General features: G+C 44.2%; 1 long non-coding RNA gene across 1 annotated transcript in view; it reads left to right on the forward strand.

Moving 5' to 3' along the window:
- Nucleotides 1-22,943, forward strand: part of LOC116222443 — a 148,011-nt gene that overhangs the window by 88,429 nt on the left and 36,639 nt on the right. The window contains exon 4 of the long non-coding RNA XR_004164656.2: nt 3,643-3,716. This is a non-coding gene — a long non-coding RNA (uncharacterized LOC116222443). The remainder of the gene's footprint in view (nt 1-3,642; nt 3,717-22,943) is intronic.

The following is a 22,943-nucleotide window of genomic DNA, read 5'->3' on the forward strand; positions in this document are numbered from 1 at the left end:
TTGTCTCCGTACTTGATTTGCACATAGTTGTTGATGTTGCCTGTTGTGTGCGAAGATGCACAATGAAAACCTAAACAAACCCTGCAGCCCGAGACGACCTTTTTTTTTTTTTTTTTTTTTTTTAACACAGCACAGCGGTATCAGTGGCATTCAAAAGAAATGGAGTGATGTCTCAGTGACAGTCCAATCCAATGAGCATGGTGCACACACCTGCTGGTATAGAGAGGATGACAACACAATGTGACACGAAGTAAAACATCCATCGACACATCTATCGGATTCTGTAGATGTCTGATGCTCAGAGGATTCATCACTACGTCACACATCATTTACACAAAAAAGCCAAAAATCTCTGAAGCATTAACTGTCATGGAGCGATGCATTAAAACTGGTGATGTTGGGGTACACACATAAAAGAAGTACATGAAATGAAAGGAAAGAAGTACATGAAATGAAAGGGAAGAAGGATAAACACCAAACAAGCAAACAGCTAGCGTAAGTGGATTTTCCCCAGACAAGCTGTGATATTCAGCCGAGACCATGGATGAGCCTAGGCTGTCCCAGTGAAATATGACTCAATCAACAGGCACTCAACAATCAACTTGAACATGTCAGTTTTGATACATCCAATCATAGCTGTAGGTTGTTTTGGCCTTGTCTAATGTTCTGTGAAGATGGGCTTTTCATATTCTTTATCGTTTTTCTCTTTTCTTTGAGCTCTATCAAAAAGAGAGAAATGCCTCTCGCCTTCTCGTTGAGCAGGCTACAACCACAGGGTAGAGGGGCAGACGAGCGGGAGGAGAGGGTGTGTGTGTGTGTGTGTGTGTGTGTGTGTGTGTGTGTGGGGGGGGGGGTGTATGAAAGACGATAAAATTTTAACCCTTTTAAAACTGTATCCTTTACCCCAAGTGGACCTGAGGGCTGGGAGAGCAGAGATCACTGGAGTGGTAATTGGTTCCTCTAAATCTGCTGAGCTTTCACAAAACAAAGCGCTGTTTCTCATCAGACAGAGGTGGGGGTTGGGGGGGGGGGGGGGGGGGGGGCAGAAAAATACTAAGTACAGCAACAGCAGACATGTTCAAGTGCCCCCCCCCCCCCACCACCTTTTCCATGTATCCTATGTATTTGTTCCTTACATATTGTACGTCTGCATGACAGGTTATTGGGAAGCAACTACATGTCAAAGCCAGGTCACAGAAGCACTTTCCTTTGACAGGGTAGTAACGCTCTAATATGCCTGACCTAGACCACAATGACAATGGGTGAAATACCTTGGCTAAAGCAATTAAGTAACACCTTATATATATTTTTTTTCTTGCCTTTATAGTTGAGAGCAATGGCAGATAGGTCATCTGTAGGAGTGTCATAAAAGATTGCTATATATCGATTATTGATCACATTATTTTCTCATGATGTTTTATAGACGTTGATATATTAAAATTAGGCAACATTTAAATTAGACGTGTGCTTTCAGTTGGTCTTTCTTTTAATTTAGTCTGGAATAATAGTTTTCATACACCACAAGGGGGGGGGGGGCGATATAAAATCTAGGTCTTCTATAGTTATTAGTAAGTTACCTTGCTGACCTCTCTCACCTGCGGGTGGATGCAACATTTGAGGTCATCTGTCAACATTTGGAGAGATAAGCAGCCGCTTAACGTGGTTACATGTGAGAGAAAATGAAAGTGGAGCTACCTTACGCTAACGCTCACGCTTACCTAACGCTCACGCTTACCTAACGCTAACACTTCACTAACGTTGTGTTGAGAAAGATGTGTGAAGATACCAGCAGCGTGCGGTCAGACCCTTCTAAGTCTTCCAAGAAGGGGTGACAAACATGTAAAACATAATAAAAACGTCAATAGTATATCCGATATATAAAAAAAACGCAGTGTATTGAAAACAGACTAAGCTATGTTACACGTCTCTTCTGTCTCGTTGAACACAAAAGGTGACAGATGGATACGGCGCCGAAGATTTTTCATCCAATCGAGTTAAATGCTAACAAAGTCCTTCTGATAGCCTATTAATAAACAAGTAGCCAATTAACGCAATATACGCTTTGTGAGACCATGTTCATGTGATACAGCCCACTTCAGCCCAGTCTTGACCACAAAAAGATCAGTAACATTATTGTGTTTTGTTAACTGTTCAGATGAGACCAATTTTATGTTGGTCTCATAACGTTCTGGTAACGTTTATAGCAGACTGTTTTGATAACGTTTAACATGAGCATTGGCTATTGTTCTATCTAGGCTACGCTCAGCTAAGATTGGCTATCTCTCATGGGAATGTCTTTGAATAAACAATCTTATTTTCATTCAGTGTGCCTACTTTTATGATTTGCTGAAATTGTTAGCTTTTTTAATTTGTTATGATAATGAAACCTGAAAACCCCATTGTGAATTCACAGACAGACAGGCTAATGTGTCTCCTTCTAGTGGCACTTCCTTACATGACACTGAAAACAAGTAAGCCTTTGCAGCGTAGATAATGAGGATTCATTGTAGCAAAGGCGCCTGTTTATATTTATCTGAAAAATGCCGATAATGATTGAAAATCCTCTGAATATTTTCTGATTATCAATGTATAAAAAAGGCATCGAACCCAAACCTTTTCATATGAATGTGACACTGAAAGCAGAGGACAATCAGTACAACATTCTCTAGTCTCCTTCCCCCCCAGCCCCCCTTGCAAATTGGCCCGTGTCTCTTGTTTAGCCTTTAAACGGCCTGCTCTCAAACGCAGCATAAAGACATCAGAAAAGCAATGCATCTCTCCAACCTCACGCGCCACTTTGAGCAATTTGTCTCCCGTCGCTCAGTTCATATAAGGACTGAATTATTCGGCCACGGCGGTGCGAGAGAATTGGGGGCCCTTTCATTATACCCTTAAGTAAGTGTGGGGTTTTTGACTCCGAGCGTTGCGTTTGGCTTTGAAACTTGCAGATTTAGCGCAGCAATATTGCCTCATTTTTCATATCCATTGTTGGCGTGTCAGTGTGTCATAGCTGCTCCACGGCGCTGTTAGATCAGTCTAAATGTATAAATCATCCTGGATCTGACACACTCATTTAATTTGCGCCGGGCGCTGGGTTTTTCGTCGGCAAGCTTATTAATTGAAAAATCCCTGCGCGCTGGCTGAGTGAGAACGTTCCCCCTGCTTTCTTTTATTTTATTGTTATTAACATGGATATTCCCCATGATTTCCCCCAGCAGCCCCCGCCGACTGCCCGGCAGGCAGGCACTCTGTCATTTATCATCATACGTTATATTTGTCAATCCACTCAGTTGTTTGAGGGAAAAGTCCTCAAGAAAATCACTTTGCATAAAAAAAAAAGTAGCGGGTAGCAAATTTGCTGAGATCTCTACAAATATGTCTCTATTCTCACTCTCTCTTTCTCTCTCTCTCTCTCTCCCCCCCTCTCCCTCCCTCTCTCCCCACACACTGGTTCCAACCCCAGAGTCTGCGTTATTGTTTTCCATCTGTGAAATAAAGTAACAGGTACTTAATGTACCAAAAACAATTTGTCCAAGCGTTATTTTCCCCCATTGAAGGCGTGCACGGCTCGCTGAGGGTGCCCCTTTATCTCAGCGCGGCTAATACATTTTCGCACCGCGCTCCGGTGCTTTCATTTTACAGCTGAGGGGCTCAACGGCTTCACGCTGGCTCCGAAATGGGACCCCAGTCACTGCGGCCCCTTGGAGTGGGTGTAGGTAAGTGTGCAGAACAAATGCTGAAAAGTCTTTAAAAAGTTTTTTTTTGTTTTGTTTTCTCGCTTTTGAGCATACTTTCCTTACTCCCTTCACCTGATCATGTGTGTGGGTTTTTTTTGTTGTTTGTATTTTGTACATAAAGTATTTGTGACATGTGCAGGTGTGTGTTACTCTGTCACTCTCAATGTGCATGGCTTTTCAGGCCTATAAGTGTTGTTTCACGGGAAAGCGCATTCCCATAGGTTTCTATGCTTTCATCTATTTTCTGTGTGTGTGTGTGTATATGTGTGTGTGTCTTCTGGTCAGCCGGGGTTTTGTCAAGAGCATGCATGGGAGGGGAGGAAAGAGAAGGCGTTGAAGTGGGGGGACTAGGGTTGGAGTTGGGGGGCATTACCAATACTTGGTGATTTCAGTTCAAAAATCCAATTTGAGTCCCTCCCTCCAGAGACACATGGGAAAAATCAAAACAGTCCCTGCGACTGTGTCAAAACAAAAAAAAAAACGAGGTCTGTCAGGCACATTATGCAGCGTGGTGACCAAAGGAACAGATGGGACTGACCGCATTCAAATTCTCCCCAAGAACACTGGCTGCTTACAGGCCCGCAGACTGAAGTAGAAAATGGTCACGGCTGTGGTCACTCCGCTACTGCAAATCTTAAACGGTCATCACACATCATCGCCACTGGCACCGTGAGCTCTTAGCTCTCGGCTGCAGGGTGTTAACAAATACAGCCGTGTGTGTTTTAGCACCTGGGAGCCTGAGTGTGTTTTGTCTGAGGCGATACACCAGGGATGAGGACAGGTAGCAAGGCAAGGCTCTCGTGGGAGTAGGAATCGAAAGTCCCAAAGTCATTTTTGCACTAATGCATTCCCATTGCTGGCTAAATATGACCTATCACACTTCGGCAATGATTCACCCAGCATGGAAGCTAACCACTAGATGACTAGAGAGTGGCTCAGGGTGCCAGCACAGCACATGAAAAACACACACAAATATTTATGGGATTTGAATCATTAAAGGCATGCAGACATCTTTCCCACGCCGATCCTGAGAAACGAGTTCAAATGGCAGAAGCGAGGGGGGAAAAGAATGAGCTGACATTCTCAAAATGAGCTCACATGTCCTAAATAATTAAGCAAATGGGAACAGGAGAAAATGTGTTCACAGCCATTTCGTCTTTCCTCAAGTGAACACTCCGTGAACAACAATTTGAATCGCCTTGGCGTTAGCGCATGGGTGCCCACTATTGTTTAATGTCAGCCCCCACCCCCCACACACACACACACTTTATAATAATGATATTGCAGTCTCTGTCATTCCACTTGAATTAGCATCTAATGAGGGACCTGCTGTTGATCCAGTCTCACAAGCTCTTTATTTCACGGAGGTAAAATGAGAGGCTTCGGCTAATGCGCTAGCTCACCAGACACTAGTCAACCAGGACTAACTGGGATCGCCCCGGTTCAAAGGTAGACTAGGTAGAAAACCTAGTTATAGGGGACGAGGATAATTTCCCCCCACAACTGTGGCTTAATTAGGCATAGTCAGGGAATTGATTTACGGTTCGTTTATTAAATTAGGGTGGCGCAGGAGAACGCTCATTTGATTCCGGGGGTAAAATTAATAGGACATTGAAACGCTTATTGCATATTTCACGGTAATGCTAAATTAGTCTTTTCATGTCCTCATTTATCTCCCTCTCTCTCTCTCTCTCGCTCTCTCTCTGTTTGCGTGTGTGTGTGTGTGTGCGTGTGTTTCGGTGTGTGTGTGTGCATGCGTTGTATGACACCCTTAGACATCATCCCTCCCATGCTCTCACCCACCTCATCTCCCCACTGTTTCTTGGAGGGATCAGAAGCCATATCTTAAACACTGAGACGGACAGACAGACAGACAGACTGAGAGACAGGGGAGACACAGACAGAAAGCTAGGTTGTGAGAGAGACACGACGGCTCTCAGAGATCCCCAGGCCCGTGGTGCATTGCTGTGATTTTATTTCCATGGCGATGTTGAGTGCATCTCGCTTGATTGGTCTTGGAATCGCGCTCCCCTCGCTCCATCATGTCGGCTCGTTTATGGCATCTGCGCGCCTCCTCCTCCTCCTCCTCCTCCTCCTCCTCCTCCTCCTCCTCCTCCTCCGTGCACTGGCCTCATTTATGGCAGCTGGGCCTCCCCATCAGCCCCCCGCCGAGGGTGGTCCACATCCACACATGGCCACACTGGCCAGCCAGCCAGCAGACGAGGTGTGGACCCCTCTAACTCGCTCCCGTTCTCGCCTATCCACGTCTATCTTCAATTCCTCCTTCACTCTCTCACACTCTCTTTCTCTCTTTCACTCTGTGGCACCCTCTTACATTTTCCTTTCCGTAACTCCATCACTGTTAGATACATCTGCTGCCATAACAAAACGACCCACATTTGCCTGTAACATGCCTATTTGTAATGCCTCTCATACTGTGTATTGTCAGAGCTGACTCTATCGTGAATTGTTGTATTATGCCTTGATGTGCAGTGGGTCTGAATGAAGACGAACTTGTGTCAGAAAAGGTCACAGATAACAACACTACACACACGAGGAGTACAGTACACACCAGTGTGGGTCGACTGCATCTGACAGCACAATTAGCATTATTCTATTATGTAGAGAATGTAAAAGAGGTAATGGGATTAGCTTAGTACGCTAGCACTCCATAGTGCAGTACAGTGAGGGAGAGACCGCTTTGGATGATGAGTATAAATTTAGCCTGATTGGGTTAAACTTCCCTACCAAACCTTAACAGCTGTAAGTGCTATCTTTTCTCTCTCTCTCTTTCTCTCTCTCTCTCTCTCTCTCTCTCTCTTTGTCTCTCCATACCCCCAAGCCACCCCTTTCTTCTACGTTTACTCAGGCCACCCTACAGCTAATTCAGCTGACATGAGGGTTGCTGAGAGGGTCAACCATAGTTCAGTGAGAGGTTAAAGATAAACACTTTTCCCCCTTTCCTCCCCCTTTGATTCTACTCTCTCTCTCTCTCAGCACACACGCCTTTGTGTGTGTGTGTGTGTGTGTGTGTGTGTGTGTGTGTGTGTGTGTGTGTGTGTGTGTGTGTGTGTGCAACAATGGTTCAATTCACACTATTCCTTTGCCACTGTTTAAAAGCTGACTTTATTTCTTAAATCGTCTCCTTTATTTATCGCTATTTATTTAAGACATCTTTGCCGCTATAATATATCTCGAGCACCTTTCCCAGCACCCAAGGAGCACATACTTGAATTGAATCCAATAGCCTGCCACTGGCCATAACTGCAACCCAAATGCATTTATTAACATGTAGTATATGCCTGTGGTATGCCTTTATGATGCTCTCTGCCCGTCACTGTGTGTCAGTGGGGAAAGACTATTAAATAAAGTTTCTAACAATAAATGAAAAGCATTCACACCCGTGAACATACTCCACATAGGTGTTACTGAGGAAATCTCATTTGGTTTTGGGTATTATTGGACTGACACAATTTGCCCGGTATGAAGATCCGATTTTTGCTCGCCTAAGGGCCACGAGGGGCGCCCCGAAGCCCTCATGCCATCGGAAATTTCAGCATTCTCTCTCTATCTTTCTATCCCAATGTCCACCCTTTTCTTTGAGTCTTATCTTATCTGGCCATCTCTTCACCTCTCTTTCTGTCTGTCAGTGTCTCTGTCTCATTCTCTCACCCGCAGCCTCTCTAAGTGACTAGCTCCTTCATCGGTGCCTGCAGTGCGGGGTTGTGGGGTTTGAGCTGGGGGGAGAAGGCCCCTGTTAGCCTTAAACGAGCCTCGCTGCCGCGCCAGTCGCCCAGGAGCAGAGATTCATAACCGCCAGCGCGGGATGACAGGTGGATCAAATTTCCAAACTTTTGTGCCGGACGGCTGACGGGCGATCCGTCACGCCGGCGGCGCGTGTTTTCTTAACCTCGGCACAGCGTGAGCTTCACATCCTGCCTCCACGGAACAAGGTGACACCTTAATGCCCAGGAAATAGAATGGAGGAAAGCTTATGGACTCTTAGTTTTTTGCGTGCTGCAAATTACCACTGACAGACGGGAAATTTGAGGGAAATGGCGCAAGATCACTTTAACAAATGGCCTATGCCAAGAAAAAAAAATCAAATATGGAGTCTGTTTTTCCCCCCCACTTTCTTTCGCTAATATAAGAACATAAAACATACACTACTGTTCAGAGGTTTGGAGTCACTGACAAATTCCCTTGTTTTGGAACGAAAATCACACTTTTTTTCTATTCAAATAACCTAGAGTTGACCAGAAATATAGTGTGACATTAATGTCTTTATCTAGTAAATGACTTTTGCAGCTGGACATGGCTGATTTTGAAAGTGATATTTATACAGGTATAAAAGGCCCCTTTTCTGCTACCATCACTCCTGTGTTGTAATGACACATTATGTTAGCTAATCCCAAAGTATCATATTTAAAATGATAATTCATCATTAGAAAACCCTTTTACAATTATGTTTGTGTGGCTGAAGACTGTTGTGCTGTTAGGAAACACTAAATCCGGCCATCTTTGGGCTACTTGAGTATCTGGAGCATAGACACTTAATTGGAATTGATTCTGGTCTAAAAATGGACAGAAAGAAAGTACTTTCTTCAGAAACGCATCAGTCTATTATTGTTCTAAGACATGGAAGTTGTTCCATGCAAGAAATTGGCCAGAAATGGAAGATATCTTCCAAAGCGTTTTTCAAAGAGCAGTACACGCCAACTTTCACCAGGATGCAAAGACAAGCGAGAGGACCGGTACACAAATGTGCAGGTGGATAGGGATTTAGATCTAGATCAGAATCTAGTTTGAGAAACAGATGCTTTACAGGTCCTCAGCTGGCAGCTTCATTAAATACGGCCCATAAACACCAGTCTCATTGTCGGCAGTGGAGAGGCTCCGGAATGCTGCCGTTCCAGGCGGAGTTTCCAAGAAAAGGCCATATCTGAGACTGGCCAATGAAATGGAAAGACTAAATTGAGCAGGAACAGATAGTGGGTAGAAAATATCTTTTAGACAGACACATCAAAGTTGAGCTGTTTGGATCACAGAGATGAAACTTTGTTAGGCACGGAACAAATGAAAAGATGCTGGAGGAGTCCTTGTGACATTGTCTCGAGCACGGGAGAGGAAATGGGATGGTCTGGGGGTGGTTTCGTGTTGTTAAAGTATGCCAGAACAGTAAGAGGGCTTTATCAGTAACAAGGAGGGCTTTAACTCCTTGTCACCATTTCTCCATGGCCATGCCACACCCTGTGGACAGCACTTGACTGGAGCCAATGCTGTCTGTCCTACAACAAGACAGACCAAAAGCATGGCTCCAAATGATGCAAGACCTGTTTAGTGAAGGAGCAGTCAAGCTGTGATGCTGCGAAGTTTGCAATCGCTGCAAATGGGGGATTCTTCAATGAAAACACAATTTTTATTTCAAGCAGAAATAATTATTGATAGGTGAAAATTCACCCTAGTTACCATCAATTATTTCCAACTTTGTCAATGTCTTGACTATTCGATTCATTTGATGGATACAAATCTGAGTTTTCTTGGAAAATGCGTCATTTTCTGGGTGATTCCAAACTTTTCGATGGTAGTGTATTTAGCTTTTTTTTTTCCAACCAGAGCATGTTTTTTTTCTAACATTAATAAGCACAATTTCAAACGGCACCACAACTTGTACATCCCTCCGCTAACTGTAAAGGTTCAGAATTAGGCATGATGGACAAGGCCTCAAAGCAGGCTATGGGCATTCACTGTCAAATCAAACCTATCCATCGAGTCCAAATTTGTGGATGTCAGAGGCGGCATTGTGAAACTAACTCTGCTCTGCCGTGTTAAATACACCCCGGCTCTGTTCACTTACTTGCTTACAAATCACTGCAACGCTTCCTCCCAATCAATCATCTTCAGATTACTCTTTGTGGAGGATCTACCCCCTTTCACACTCACACACACACACACACACACACACACACACACACACACACACACACACACACACACACACACACACACACACACACACACACACACACACACACCTGTCACATGCTCAGTGGGGGTAATAATTGCTATGAAATTGTGTTATAAACAGCTGAAAGGTAAGGCCCCAGATGGGCTCGGGATTCCGCAGAGAGGATTCCTGTTTTACACCCTGTCAGGGATTTCTTTTCTTCCTTCCCCTCATCTTTTTTTCCTCCCTTCTCTCTCTCTCTCTCTCTCTCTCTCTCTCTCTCTCTCTCTCTCTCTCCCTTCTCTCTCCCTTCTCTCTCTCTCTCTCTCTCTCTCTCTCTCCCTTCTCTCTCTCTCTCTCTCTCTCTCTCTCCCTTCTCTCTCTCTCTCTCTCTCTCTCTCTCTCTCTCTCTCTCTTTCTCTCTCCTCCACTCACCCCCAACCCAATCTTTGTCGTCTCTTTCTCAACCCCCTGCTATGGATTTGTTGTCATCAGGCCTTGGCGATCTTGCTGACACCCCTGTCAGAAAATGAATTTTTTTCCCCCAGCCCGCTCTTGATCGACTCCATTTGTGGGGTGTAACTCTATCAGAAAACGCCACTCTTGTGCTCACTCAGTCGTCTGCCTCTGCTCCCCCATCTGCTGAAGCTGGGGAAAGAATGGAAAGAAAGAGAGAGAGAGAGAGAGAAAGAGAGAGAGAGAGAGGATGATGCAAACAGTATCCTCAGTGAACGCAGACCGGGGAAAAAAAGACAAAGTTAGCTGTTTTCATCTCTTCCCCCCACTCTGCTTGCCAATTTCATTCTCCGATCATGTCACCAAAAAAAAAGAAAAGTGCTTCAAACTAGCATTTATGAAGACACCGAGAAAAAATGGCTTGATGTTTTAGTTTATCCATGTTTACACGATGAACCCCAAAAGAGTACAAGTGTACGTTTACTATGATGGGGCGGGAAGGAGAGTCAGGACATCATCCCCAAAAAACAGCCACTGCTGCATACAGGGATGACAAAAAAAATGACTTCTCTGGTGTGTCTCTCAAATCGTGTCCGTTGCCACGTCCCTCTGATGCCGAACAAAGGGATTTTTTTTTGTTTGTTTGTGTCTTGTTTTCTCCCGGCCCCCCACTCTGACAGCAGACACAGAGCACAGGCTCCGAGAAGCTGAGTGGAGGATGATGTGGGTGAGGAGGTGTCAACTGGGAATAAATGAATCGCAACAATGGAGGCTGTCAGTAACTTTTGCCCTGCTTTTGTATGTGTGTGTGTGTGTGTGTGTGTGTGTGTGTGTGTGTGTGTGTGTGTGTGTGTGTGTGTGTGTGCATGCATTTGCGTGTGTGTGTGAGTTTCTGTGACTGAAATGTTACACATACACACACAAACAACCTCAGACCCACAAACAAACACTAAGGGAGAAGAAAATAGATTCTGAGGGGGAAAAAATTGTGCTGCAAACTTTAAATGAAAATATCCCAGGTGCTAATAAGAAGTGAAGAGTTGTGCGATCTGTGTCAGCTGTCTAATTTCCTCTAAGCAGCTTCATGATAAACCATTTCAGTTTCTATGTTCAGGAGCATCCCTTCCCAGGAACACAGACCTTGTTTTAGAATCATTTGACTACTGCAGGTTTTTATCCTTCTGTATTTTGAACAAGCATTTTTGAAAGAAGTGACTGTGGTCAAGGGACTGTGGTCAAGCATTTTTTCAGACTTTTTCACATTTTGTGATTTGATGATGGGTTACCACATAATTGCATCATTCATAATATGGATTGTCAACAGGAAAATGTAATTGATTGCAGCTTTTTTTGCCATGTATTACCAAAGGGTCATCACAGAAATTGGTCTCCAACAACACATAAGGCAAGTGATCTTCTCCATCTCTAACATTTTTAATCCCTTTTCTTTATCTCTTTCTACGTGGCTTATCACGCTGAGAGAGCCATCTCCTTTCATTCTTCCATTAGAGGGGGATATGTCAGGACCTATTTGCCACTGGTTACTTTGAGAGGCACAACAGACATGACCCCTCGACCCCGAACTGACAGAGGAAAAGGTTGGCTGATAGTTTTCCATTATGGAAGTGAGTAGGCACTTGTGCCAGACAGAGAGAGGGCATAAAAAGAGAGAGAGAGAACAAAAGAAGGAGAAAAAAAAAGGAATGCTTGAGAGTGTTTTTTTTTTCTCCTCACGTATGTATCTTTGATGTGAGCGAACACACCAGAGGAAACAGAAGGTCGTCTCTGATCGGCCGTGCCACTGAAGCCTCGGATCCAACTCATTTTTTCGTGTCGCGACCTTGACACACAGAGCACAGGGTGGGATAGAGGCTCACACCTGAATGACCCACAGGCCTCTTCTGTCTCTCTCTCATCTCCCAAGCTGTGCTGTGCTCCTGAAACCTGTCCTTTGTTTCTTAAAGAAAAAATATAAACTCGCATTCTAAGCATTTACCTTTAGAATGACAATCTATGTGTGTCTGTGTGTGTATATGTGTGTGTGTGTGTGAACAGCTGTGAAAATGAATGTGTGGATGAAAAGTATGTATGTGTGCATATTATGTGTGTGTGTGTAAGTGTGTGAGTGTTTGAGTGTGTGTGTGTGTGTGTGTGTGTGTCTTTTTGTGGACAGTACACTGGTAAAGCACAGAATATTAAGTACAATTGCTACAGTTGAGGTTTCCCCACGTCTGTGGGCTGTTTGCAAGGTGGTGGAGAGACTTACAAGAGGACACACTGATATTGTCAGGATTGGGACACCAAATGGACTCTCCTGACAGTAATGTGGCGGAGTTATGCAGAGTGCGGTGAGCGAGATGGGGGGCCACAAATATCTCCCAGATCTGCGGCAGACGCACTCGTGCGACAATTAGCATGACCCGCAATCTAGGGGGGGGGGGGGGGGGGGGGGCATGGAGGAGCAGCGAGTGACGACAGATTGAGTGATGGGCGCTGGTCAGCAGAGGGGCCCCCTTCTCCCCACACCACACATGCCTGTGGCCTAGAGCCGGTTCCGCTTTCACGGTGGGCCCAGACCCACTGTGGCGCTCAAACCCACCCCCATCCCGCCCCCTCCAGGCCCAGCACGCATGGCTGACAAATGACCGGTGGCACCACGCTTCAAATGATGGAGAGAACCCTGGCAAAGGGAAAGGGCGGCAGAAAATGAATGGAGAGAGAGAGAGAGAGAGAGCGAGAGCGAGAGAGAGAGAGGTGGAGACAGAGGGTACCCATTTGCGGAGCTGATTTATATAATATGACACTAATTCAGTGATCTGTGGACAGTCGCTCATCATTCATTACGGGGTCTGGATGAATGTCTCTTAAAAGCGTGTCATCCGAGTGAAGTCTTTACAGGTTCGGCTCAGACGACGACGACGTTAGAGCGACATTAGTGACAGCGGAGGATCCCCCCTTCCTCCCCCTGGCATACTCTAGTTCCCGTATAAATCACATTTATGAAAGCCGCAATTACCTGATTACCTGCCCGGGGTCGGCCCCTTGCTCGCGGGGCAGAATTCGTTATGGCCTGTAATTCCATTCAAATCTGCGTGCTAACTCCAGAGTGCCACCGCTGGGCTCCGCGAGGGTGACACCCCGATGAGGTGGGCGGGAAACAAGGGCTGCCCAGGGAGGAGGGGTCAGGGAGGCTGAGTGGCTCGCGCGTGTTTCTGGTGTCAACCGCAAATGAGGGCATTGAACTGGGGCCATATGAGAGAGAGAGAGAGAGAGAGAGAGAGAGAGAGAGAGAGAGAGGGAGAGAGAGAAAAACAGAGATGTCTGTATGTATATCTGATGTCTTCAAGATCCTGAGAGTTTTTAAAGGCCGTGTTCGGCGATGTTTAGAGATTCCTTCTCGGGCAAATACCAGAAGGTCTGGCTGATTTATCCACACTGAGTCAACACTACCCATAGACTGCACTGTTTGTCAATCTAATCAGCCGACTCACTACACAATATGTCTGCTGGCCTTTAAGGCCTACGTTTTGTGGGTGCACCCAGTATGTTGAAACACACTAGATCTAAGCAACTAAAAACTAAGCACTATTTTCGTGAAAGATCGAGATAAATTCAGAATTTTCCATACCGATGCCACACTGGGTGTTTCGACACACTCTCTTCTCAGTCTTGTCCGTCTGGGATTTGTAGAAGAAGTTAGCTGTTCCTTTACAATGCCCCAACAAGTCTGAATGTATAGATTGTGCTCAATGTAATGATCGTTTTAGCAGGTGTCAAAAAAAAAGTGCATTCTGGGAATGTGCAGGCGCTCTCATTAATGTTAATTAATGAATTACTCAATACATTACACGGCAGTAGTTTTCCATTGTGTTTTCTTCCATCAAACAACTCTGTTCAGACCATTAACTTCCAGGCTTCATTTCCCCTCTGTGAGTGTGGCTTAACAGACAGTTGAATCCTGTGGTAAGATGAAGGAGGCCTACAGGAATAGTGTACATAGCCGCTGACTGTCACTCCACTTTTACATTTACATTTTACATTTACATTTAGTCATTTAGCAGACGCTTTTATCCAAAGCGACTTACAAGGTATACACATTTTACATTTACACTGATGGCACACTGCACATCAGGAGCAATTAGGGGTTCAGTGTCTTGCTCAAGGACGCTTCGACAGGGAATCGAACTAGCAACCTTCTGATTACTAAACGACTTCTCTACCCACTGTACCACTGTCGCCCATGGAGACTTCTTGGCATGGAGTAGGCCATGTTTGTCAACTTCTAGGTGTGGGCCCATGAGGGACAATTTACTACTGCATCTTTCCTTTCTTTCCAAGCAAAACATGCTGTGATCCCTACTCTGTCCACGTCACATCCTGACGTGATAATACTTTGATGCATGCAAGGCCTCAAGGAACCAACTCTAATCTCTGCTTAGGCTAAGTGCTGTTTAAGTTGTCTGTAACTCACTTCTGGAATACATATTATACATTCTATGAAAAATATGGTTTATGTGTATGCACATATTTCTTACATATTGGTTCATCATCCCATTATTTGGGATGTTGTCAACAATTCCTTACACAAAACAGTGTAAAGAGAATATCGGGAACTTCTCTAGTCGACAAATCTTGGAAATGACAACGCACATTGACACAATTGAAGCGAAAGCTGTCTACAATAGTCATATAGTCATAGTCATTTCAGTATTTGCATTCAAACTTGAAGTTTGGAAAGAGAAAAAAAAGCATCAAAGAAAGTGTTGACTACATGCTTAGGAAGTTAGTTGTTTCACACATTCATAAATTCATTAGGCTGTCTTCCCAGTCTATCACTTACATTAAGGTTCATTAACTTCTTTTTTTTTTTTACATATTAGCTAATTAGCACAGTGGAAGCCACAAATTAATTACCATCTCATACAGACTTGGTGCAATTGCATTGTGTTTATTTAGTCTCTCCTATTAACTTTTAATCTTTTGCAAACACTAAAAAAAAAAACGTAATTAGTATTTTTTTGATAAACAGATATGGTGGCATCTGGGGACTAATCAGCGACTCTGCATGGCGTCCCGTGGAAAAACGATCCTGCTGGCTAATTTGACCTTTTCACCCTCTGAGGACCAAAAATGGCTCCATCCTGGTGGGAGACAGAGGACACTCTTAACGGGGGGAACGAAAGAACATGGCTGATTTTAAAACACCCTCCTCTGTGTAATAATAAGCTCTGATGGTAATGAAGAGTTTACGTTAATGGCCGACTCACAGGCACCTATCCAATGTTAAAACGGCATGCCTGCTTTGCTCCATGCAATCTTTATTGTGTAATCTAGCAATCTCTGGTTCCAAATTAAAGTCATCTACCCAGGCACTTAGCATGCAAGAAGAAGGGAAAAAAAAAGATCAGAATAGAAAAACAAAGCTCAATGACAAAAGTAATAAAACAAAGTAGGTTGGAAAAACAAATAAAAGCCCCTTTTTTTTTCATTGTTCACCAATGCTCGAGTGTACCAGAGCAACCCAGCAGGCAACGTGTCCACAGTAGTTATGCTCTGATGTTCGACACTGAAGTTTTCCTGGGGCACGAGGGGGCAGGAAGTGCAAGTCAAATGGGCCCCAGAGGGGCAGGTGAGGGCCAGGGCATCGAAGCACCGCTGTGGCCTAGAGGCACCACTCGGCACCAGTGTGACAGACACATCCAAGCACAGAGAAAACCTTCTCACAAACACACATCTCTCTTTCTATCTCTATCCTTCTCTTTGTCCCTTTTTTCACTTTCGTTTTTCTTTCTTTCTAGTTTTCTTTCATTCGTCCTTATTGCAAGGCAGGGTAGATTCAAAGACTCGTTTTGCTTTTAACCCTCTTCTGAAACAAAAAAGACAGGTCTTCAGTGTCAATACCATTTCTCAAAACGTAGTCAAACTTTGATGTGAAATGCTTAAAAGAAAAACAGCCCCACAGGTCCAGCTGATTTCACATGAGTTTTTACCTGAACAAATTCAAATGAACTGGGCCTGATCCAAGATTTGATTTCTTCCCTATTCTTCCTCCCGGCCTTGTACCGAGAGGCCACATTAAATGCAAAAGATGCTCCACTCCGGGACACGCTCATCACATTTCCCCAAACTAAAGAAAAAAAAAACCTTAGCTGCTTCATTAGCTTATTGATTCATTAATGCAGCCATCACTCTTCCTCATATTCACGCTAAAACGCTTCAAAAACAGCGCAAGCGAGTCGGCCGATGACAATGATAACTGTAGCCTCGCTCCACTGGGCCTGCTTGCGCTGTAAGCCTATCCGACCCGATGAAGAAGGCCATTTATACTGAGCCTTGAGCCAACGGGGTCATCCCTCTCCATATTCTACCTATTGACCGACCAGTTGTTCCTTTTATTACTAGCAGCTTTTTTTTATTGAAGGATGATTACATTGAATGATGTCAAAGGAGGGGAGAAGAGATCGACCAGAATAATGACGTTCATGGAACAAGCGGGGTATGAGAGACAAAGAGAGAAAGAGAGAGTGAGAGAGAGAGAGAGAGAGAGAGAGAGAAGGAAAGAGGGAGGGGGGAGGTCGATGTTATGCCTGCCCTCTCTTTCTTCGCTGCTCGCAAATTGAGTCACATCCTCCCCTCATCCATTATTTAAAGGCGATTGGACTCTGTTGGCATCTATGGATTTGATAATCATTCCGATGTCCATATTAAATATGTGACATAAATTTCACCACAGGAGGCTGTCGATAGGAGGCCACGGGAGAGTAACCAAGGAGCAATAGAGGAACTAATGTATGGATATGACAGAGTGTGTGTGTGTGTGTGTGTGTGTGTGTGTGTGTTCTGTGCACTTGAAGGCTCCTCTGGGTATTTCTTAGTGAGTTTGTGTGAGAAAACAGACACATTAGCGTGTGTGTGTGTGTGTGTGTGTGTGTGTGTGGGGGGGGTGGGGGTCATAGATGGATAAGGTGGTGACTTGCCACATAAAAAAAAATACAAGAGCATGATAATAAAAAGCAGCATCTGCCAGACAGACAGCTAATCTCTCTCTCCCTTTCTCACTCTGTCTCCCTCTTTCGTGGCCGACTCTTCCCTCCTTCCTCTGATTTCCTGCAGCTGGAGGACATGAATACTGGCCTATGCACCCCAGATTAAAGCACAACAGATGTTTCTCTGCAGGCGGACCAATATATTACCCCCTGATAACCAATGACAAATGCTCTTCCATATTGTGTCAGACAATGAGCTCAAACGGTTGAGCCGGGACAGGCGCTCGAGAGGGAGAGAGAGGGGGAGAGAGAGAGAGAGAGAGAGAGAGAGAGAGGGGGGGGGGGAGAGAGAGAGAGAGAGAGAAAGGGGGGAGAGAGAGAGAGAGAGAGAAAGGGGGGAGAGAGAGAGAGAGAGAGAGAGAGAGAGAGAGAGTCGTAGAGGAGAAAAAAATGAGCTGGAGATGAGAAACATGAATGTGCTAGAGTGAGTAGTTCTGCTTCACACCCCGCGCTCTCATAAATACAGGTGTTTATATGAAGGGGGGGGGGGATAGATCGAGAAACACTCTGAGGATGAGAACTACGAGGGAGGGAGACAGCATCCATCCACGGTATCAGCGATGTGGGCCAGCTTGCTAGTGGGGCGGTCTGGTTTCCATATGGTGGCCATCACAGTGTCTCTCTCTGTGTGTGTGTATGTGTGTGTGTGTATGTGTGTGTGTGTGTGTGTGTGTGTGTGTGTGTCTGAGTATGTATCAGCTGGGGGCCTATGACCATGTGTGGGAGTATGTGTGTGTGTGCGTGCGTACGTGTTTCTGTACGGCATATGTGCATCAGTAAGCACGTCAGCAGAAGTGTGTGGGGTGTTTGACACTGTTAATGGGTGTGTGCATGTGTTTGTTTATGTGTAAACAACACGTTCCATCCCTTCATAAACTCTCTTTACCCTTTAAATATATAGTTGAGACACTTGATAGATTGTTTTGATCTTGAAGGACGCCGCAGTGAAAAGCACTTAAATCATGGCCATATCTGGAAAAGAGGACTTGGATCTGCAGAAAAAAGCCTGAGCAAATACAATTGACAGCCAATCTCCAGGCCTCGCTTCAGCCACTGACGACGGAACCAAATGAAAAGCTAACATGTGGATAAGAGAAGAGTTACTGGCCGCTGTGTCGAGGATGCCCCCTTTTGCATTCAAGACACCTGGATTAGCACCTGGATTAGTCTTCTTCTTCTTGTTCTTAGTCCTCTTCCCCTTCTTTCTTTTCTCACACACTTTCTTCACAAACTCTGAGAGCGAGAGAGCACAAGACACTTTTTTTTCCCCCCCAAGCTAATTGGTGCAATCATCCACACCAAACTCCCTGGGATCTCAGCAGTCAAAAGGAGATTGTAAGCACATGGAAACAGATAACATGGGAGTTTGCAGCAGCCATCTTCATCACCTACCTAAGGCTGAGGACAGGCTATCTGACGTGAAGGGGCGATGCTGAGGTATCTGTCTGACCCACTCACAGAGAGCAATGCTGAGGTAGAGACACCAACATCCCACCCCCTACTCCCTAGACTCTTTGTCACCATCTACCACCCCATCATCTGACGTTGCCTGAAAGTATGGAGGGGCAGGCTGTCTTTTGTCGTCACCAAAGCCTGATGGCAATGTTTTGATTTATTTTCTAAAGGTATGTGGCTCCATAATGTAAATAGGTTTGAATGAAGTGCTGTAACTCTGTGCACTTAGGCTACAGTTATGCCCATTCCACTGTGTATGGGAAGTTAAAAGTTTTGTACATATTTTCTATTACTGAAGTAATCAGCAGAGAAGCCTATGCTTTTGATCGGATGCTGTACGTTCACACCAAAGCCTGATGGCAATGTTTTGATTTATTTTCTAAAGGAAAATAAAAGAAAGTTCAACAGATTCGCCTCCGTCTCCCCGTTGCTTGACCATCGTTACACTGGTATGACGTTGCCTGAAAGTATGGAGGGGCAGGCTGTCTTTTGTCTCGCCCCCAAGATTCAATCCCAAGGGACAGGCGCCAAAATCAACGGCTCGCTCCCACCCTAACTCTCCGAATTTCTCCCAAGTCAAACCTGCATCTTCCAAGGGTCCAAGGGCACCTAAACGACCCGCTCGTCACTGAATCAGCTCCCCCAAACTTTACTTGTATGACTGCTACCAGAACAGCCAAAAGAGGAGGGGGGATAGCCACACTATTCAAATCATCTTTTCAGTGCAAACAGGCATCATTTGGTGACTTTATATCATTTGAATACATATGTGCTCTCATTAAGTGTTTTCATATTGGCAGGTACCTCAGGGGATTTCAACTTGCATGCAGATAATCCAGAAAACCATTCTAGCTAAATGCATTACTTGATACCTACAGCCCAAACACAGCATGTACAGATACCAACGTACTCTCTTGGTCATACCATGGACCTTGTCATCACAAAGGATCTCACTACCACTAACCAGATGTTAGCTTCCACTTTACAGTTGGCACCTGAAACTTTTTTCAAAGGTAAAATTGATAAAAATCAATTTATGTAGGAAACAGTACATAATCTCAGCTCTTCCACATGCTGCCTAGATACTTTGCCTACCAAATCAGTTTTTCACCTCTTAGCAGCAGCCATTGCTGTTGGGCACATTTCCTAAGTGCCTGAAAACAGCTGTTATAATGTCAAATGGTTATTTTGATGGTTTCTCATACAGGCAAAACATCACGCCTTAGTGTTATTGGACCTGAGGGCAGGCTTTCACAATGCTGATCCTAATATTATTACACAGACTGGAACATTGCATTGGATTTTCAGGTTCTTTTTTTTTCAAGTAGCTCAGATCATACGTACAAGACAGGAGCTCGTCAATGCGGTTTTTACCTAATAGCTATGGCCCCCCTAGAATTTCTTTGTCAATGCATTGACCAAATTAACAGCTGGACGTCTCAACATTTCCTCCAGCTGAATAATGACAAGACCGAAATAATCTTATTTGGGGAAAATGAGTACATACTTAGGATTGCTACTCATCTTGACACAAAAGGACTTAAAGCGAAGGACACTGTTAAAACTCTTGGTGTCTTACGTGATTGCGATCTCAGAACAACCATGTGAAAGCAATAACCAGATCAGCTTTTTACAATCTCAAAAACAGAGCCGATCTTAGAAGGCCTTGTGTTCGAAACATGATTTAGAAACACTCATTCATGCCTTTATTTGCAGCAGGATTCACTACTGCAATGGTCTGTTCACAGGCCATCCTAAAAAGATCATCAAACTGCTTCAGCGTGTTTTAAAATGCAGCTGCTAGAGATCTTGCAAAAAGAAAAAGAAATTTACCAAATTACCAAATTACCTTGCCGATATGTTTCAGCAGTATAAACCTGCTAGACCTCTCAGATCACTGGAGAGAAATGTGTTGGTAATACCTACTGTCAGAACTAAACATGGTGAAGTAGCTTTTAGCTGCTATGCTGCTCAGCTCTGCAACCAACTTCCTGATGACATCAAAGGTGCTCCAACTGTAGCCGGTTTCAAATCTGGACTTAAGACCCAACTGTTGTCAGATGCTTTTTGTTAGCTGATCAGATGCACCTTAGTTTTTTTTATTTATTTACTTTTTAGAATTTTTTTCTACAATTTTTTAGCTTCCTTTTTAATATTACAAGTTCTTTTAATTGCTATAATGCATTTTACCTTTGTAAATATCTTATTTTTATATAAGTTATATAAGCACTTTAAATTACTAATGTGTATGAATTGTGCTATATAAATAAACTTGTCTTGCCTGTTTCCGAGCACACTTTTTTCGAGGTGTGCACACACACTGTCTGTTCGTTAGCAGGACGCGGCCGCCGAGGGGGGCCCCCTTGTGAGGGGTTGTCATTGCACTAATTCACAGTGCCGCTTTAATGACACACCACTCCTGTTCCGGTGGAGTCAGCAGGGACTGTGCGGACGTGATGCCTTACAGATGTCCTGAATTTTCCAACCCCTGTTTTTCTCCCCTCACACACTCTCTTGCCTTGATCCCAGATACCGGATTACGGAAAAGGGCTGAAAAGCAATCTGGGAAGATAGGTGAGCTCCCCTGTCACGGGCGCAAGACAGTCATAACACGAGAAAAACAAAGTATTTGGTGTTACTTGAGTCTGAGCCAATTATGTCATATTATCATCCTCCCGTTAATGTCGTGTCTGAGCACAAGAGGCTTGAATTATGCATCTGTTATCAGTAATTAGTGGCATACGGGTTATGTTATCTCTGACAAGAATGCTATTTTCAGATGGGTACAGTAAAAGAAAAGAAAAAAGATAACACAACAAAGGGCAAAGACTACAGCTAAGATGTCAACTTAAGGATAGAAGTTCTCATCCTTGTATGAAACTCTCGACACTGAGGTCAACACTTTTCTCACAATTACTGTTTTAAGTGTGTAGTAGAAAGATGTGTATGTGACCAGTTGTTGAGTCCTCCATTTCAAAAGAAAGGATGATAATTGCCTGTTTCATTTCTGACAAACTGTAATCAGATAAAAAAAAAATTCAACATTGGTATAATTGAAGAGAACCTGTAGAGAATCAGTTATACTCTATTAAAGCTCACATCAGTCAGAGAAGAAGTTATAGTTGCTGACAGAGACAATGCAAAGTAACACACCAACTGCAAAAATACATTCACTACCTGCGCAACTGTCAACTGCTTTCAAAATGTACTCAAAGCAATGAAAGACAAGGTCTACTTGTGAATGTGGGATTTGAACCCATGTATCCAGGTCAACACCACAATCCCTTAGTTATAGGAAGATGTTATTTCTCCAGTGTGGTGCATTCGAGTACTCTATTCGGTGACATTCTAACTGGTTATATTTGCAATTCCATACCTAAACACAAGACCGCTCTCTCTAAAAAAAACAGTCCAACCAGCACAGACTGCTTAAGAGCCCGACATAAAGCAGCGGAAGATTCCGGATGAGATGGGTCCCTCTAAGCTAAGCAGGCCTCTAAATTAAACACACAAGTCCCCCACCACCGCTCCCACCAACAGGGGAGCCATGACGGCAACGCAGGCTCCGAGAAGGCCCCCTTTCCCCTTTATGAGGAATAAAAATGGGGTGTATATTAATTGAAGCATCTGGTTTAATGAGAATACCCGCGACCACTGCTGGCTGGCTTTGGCTGGTGCCAGTGGAGCATTGAAAACAAATTCAATAATAATTAACTTGGGTCATCTACTCATCCGACATGGCTCATCAAGCTTAGGGAAAATTTCCCCCCGAAACTTTGATCATGCCCGCGCTTCTCAGCATCCCCTCTTAACACACACACACACACACACACACACACACACACACACACACACACTGCATGCACATATGCCAAAACTCTTTACACATACAGATTTTGTGTTGTGTGCATGCTAAAACTCAATGAGCCAATGAAGTGGAACCCCTTTTGAAATGTATATTTCTTTGATCAAGCTTATTTGAGAAATTCCTCTCAAGTTACCAACACATAACAACAGTAAACACCAAAACCAGGAATGAGTAAATGATTTCTCATTTCTAAGTTTGTTCAGGCTGATTTTTAGAAAGGCCGCCTGATGCCAACAACAACAACAACAACATCAAAACCCAAAGCCGTTCCCTCAAAAAGCAATGAACAAGAAAGGAAGAAAAAAACCAACAGCACCCCCACCACCACCAAAACCAGAAATGAATTAACAATGGCTTGACATATCTTGCTCATATCAGTTTTCTTGTTTGTTTCCCTTCTGGCTGGTGTGTGTGTGTGTGTGTGTGTGTGTGTG

This window comes from Clupea harengus, chromosome 11, assembly GCF_900700415.2.
Source record: "Clupea harengus chromosome 11, Ch_v2.0.2, whole genome shotgun sequence".
Lineage (NCBI taxonomy): Eukaryota > Metazoa > Chordata > Actinopteri > Clupeiformes > Clupeidae > Clupea > Clupea harengus.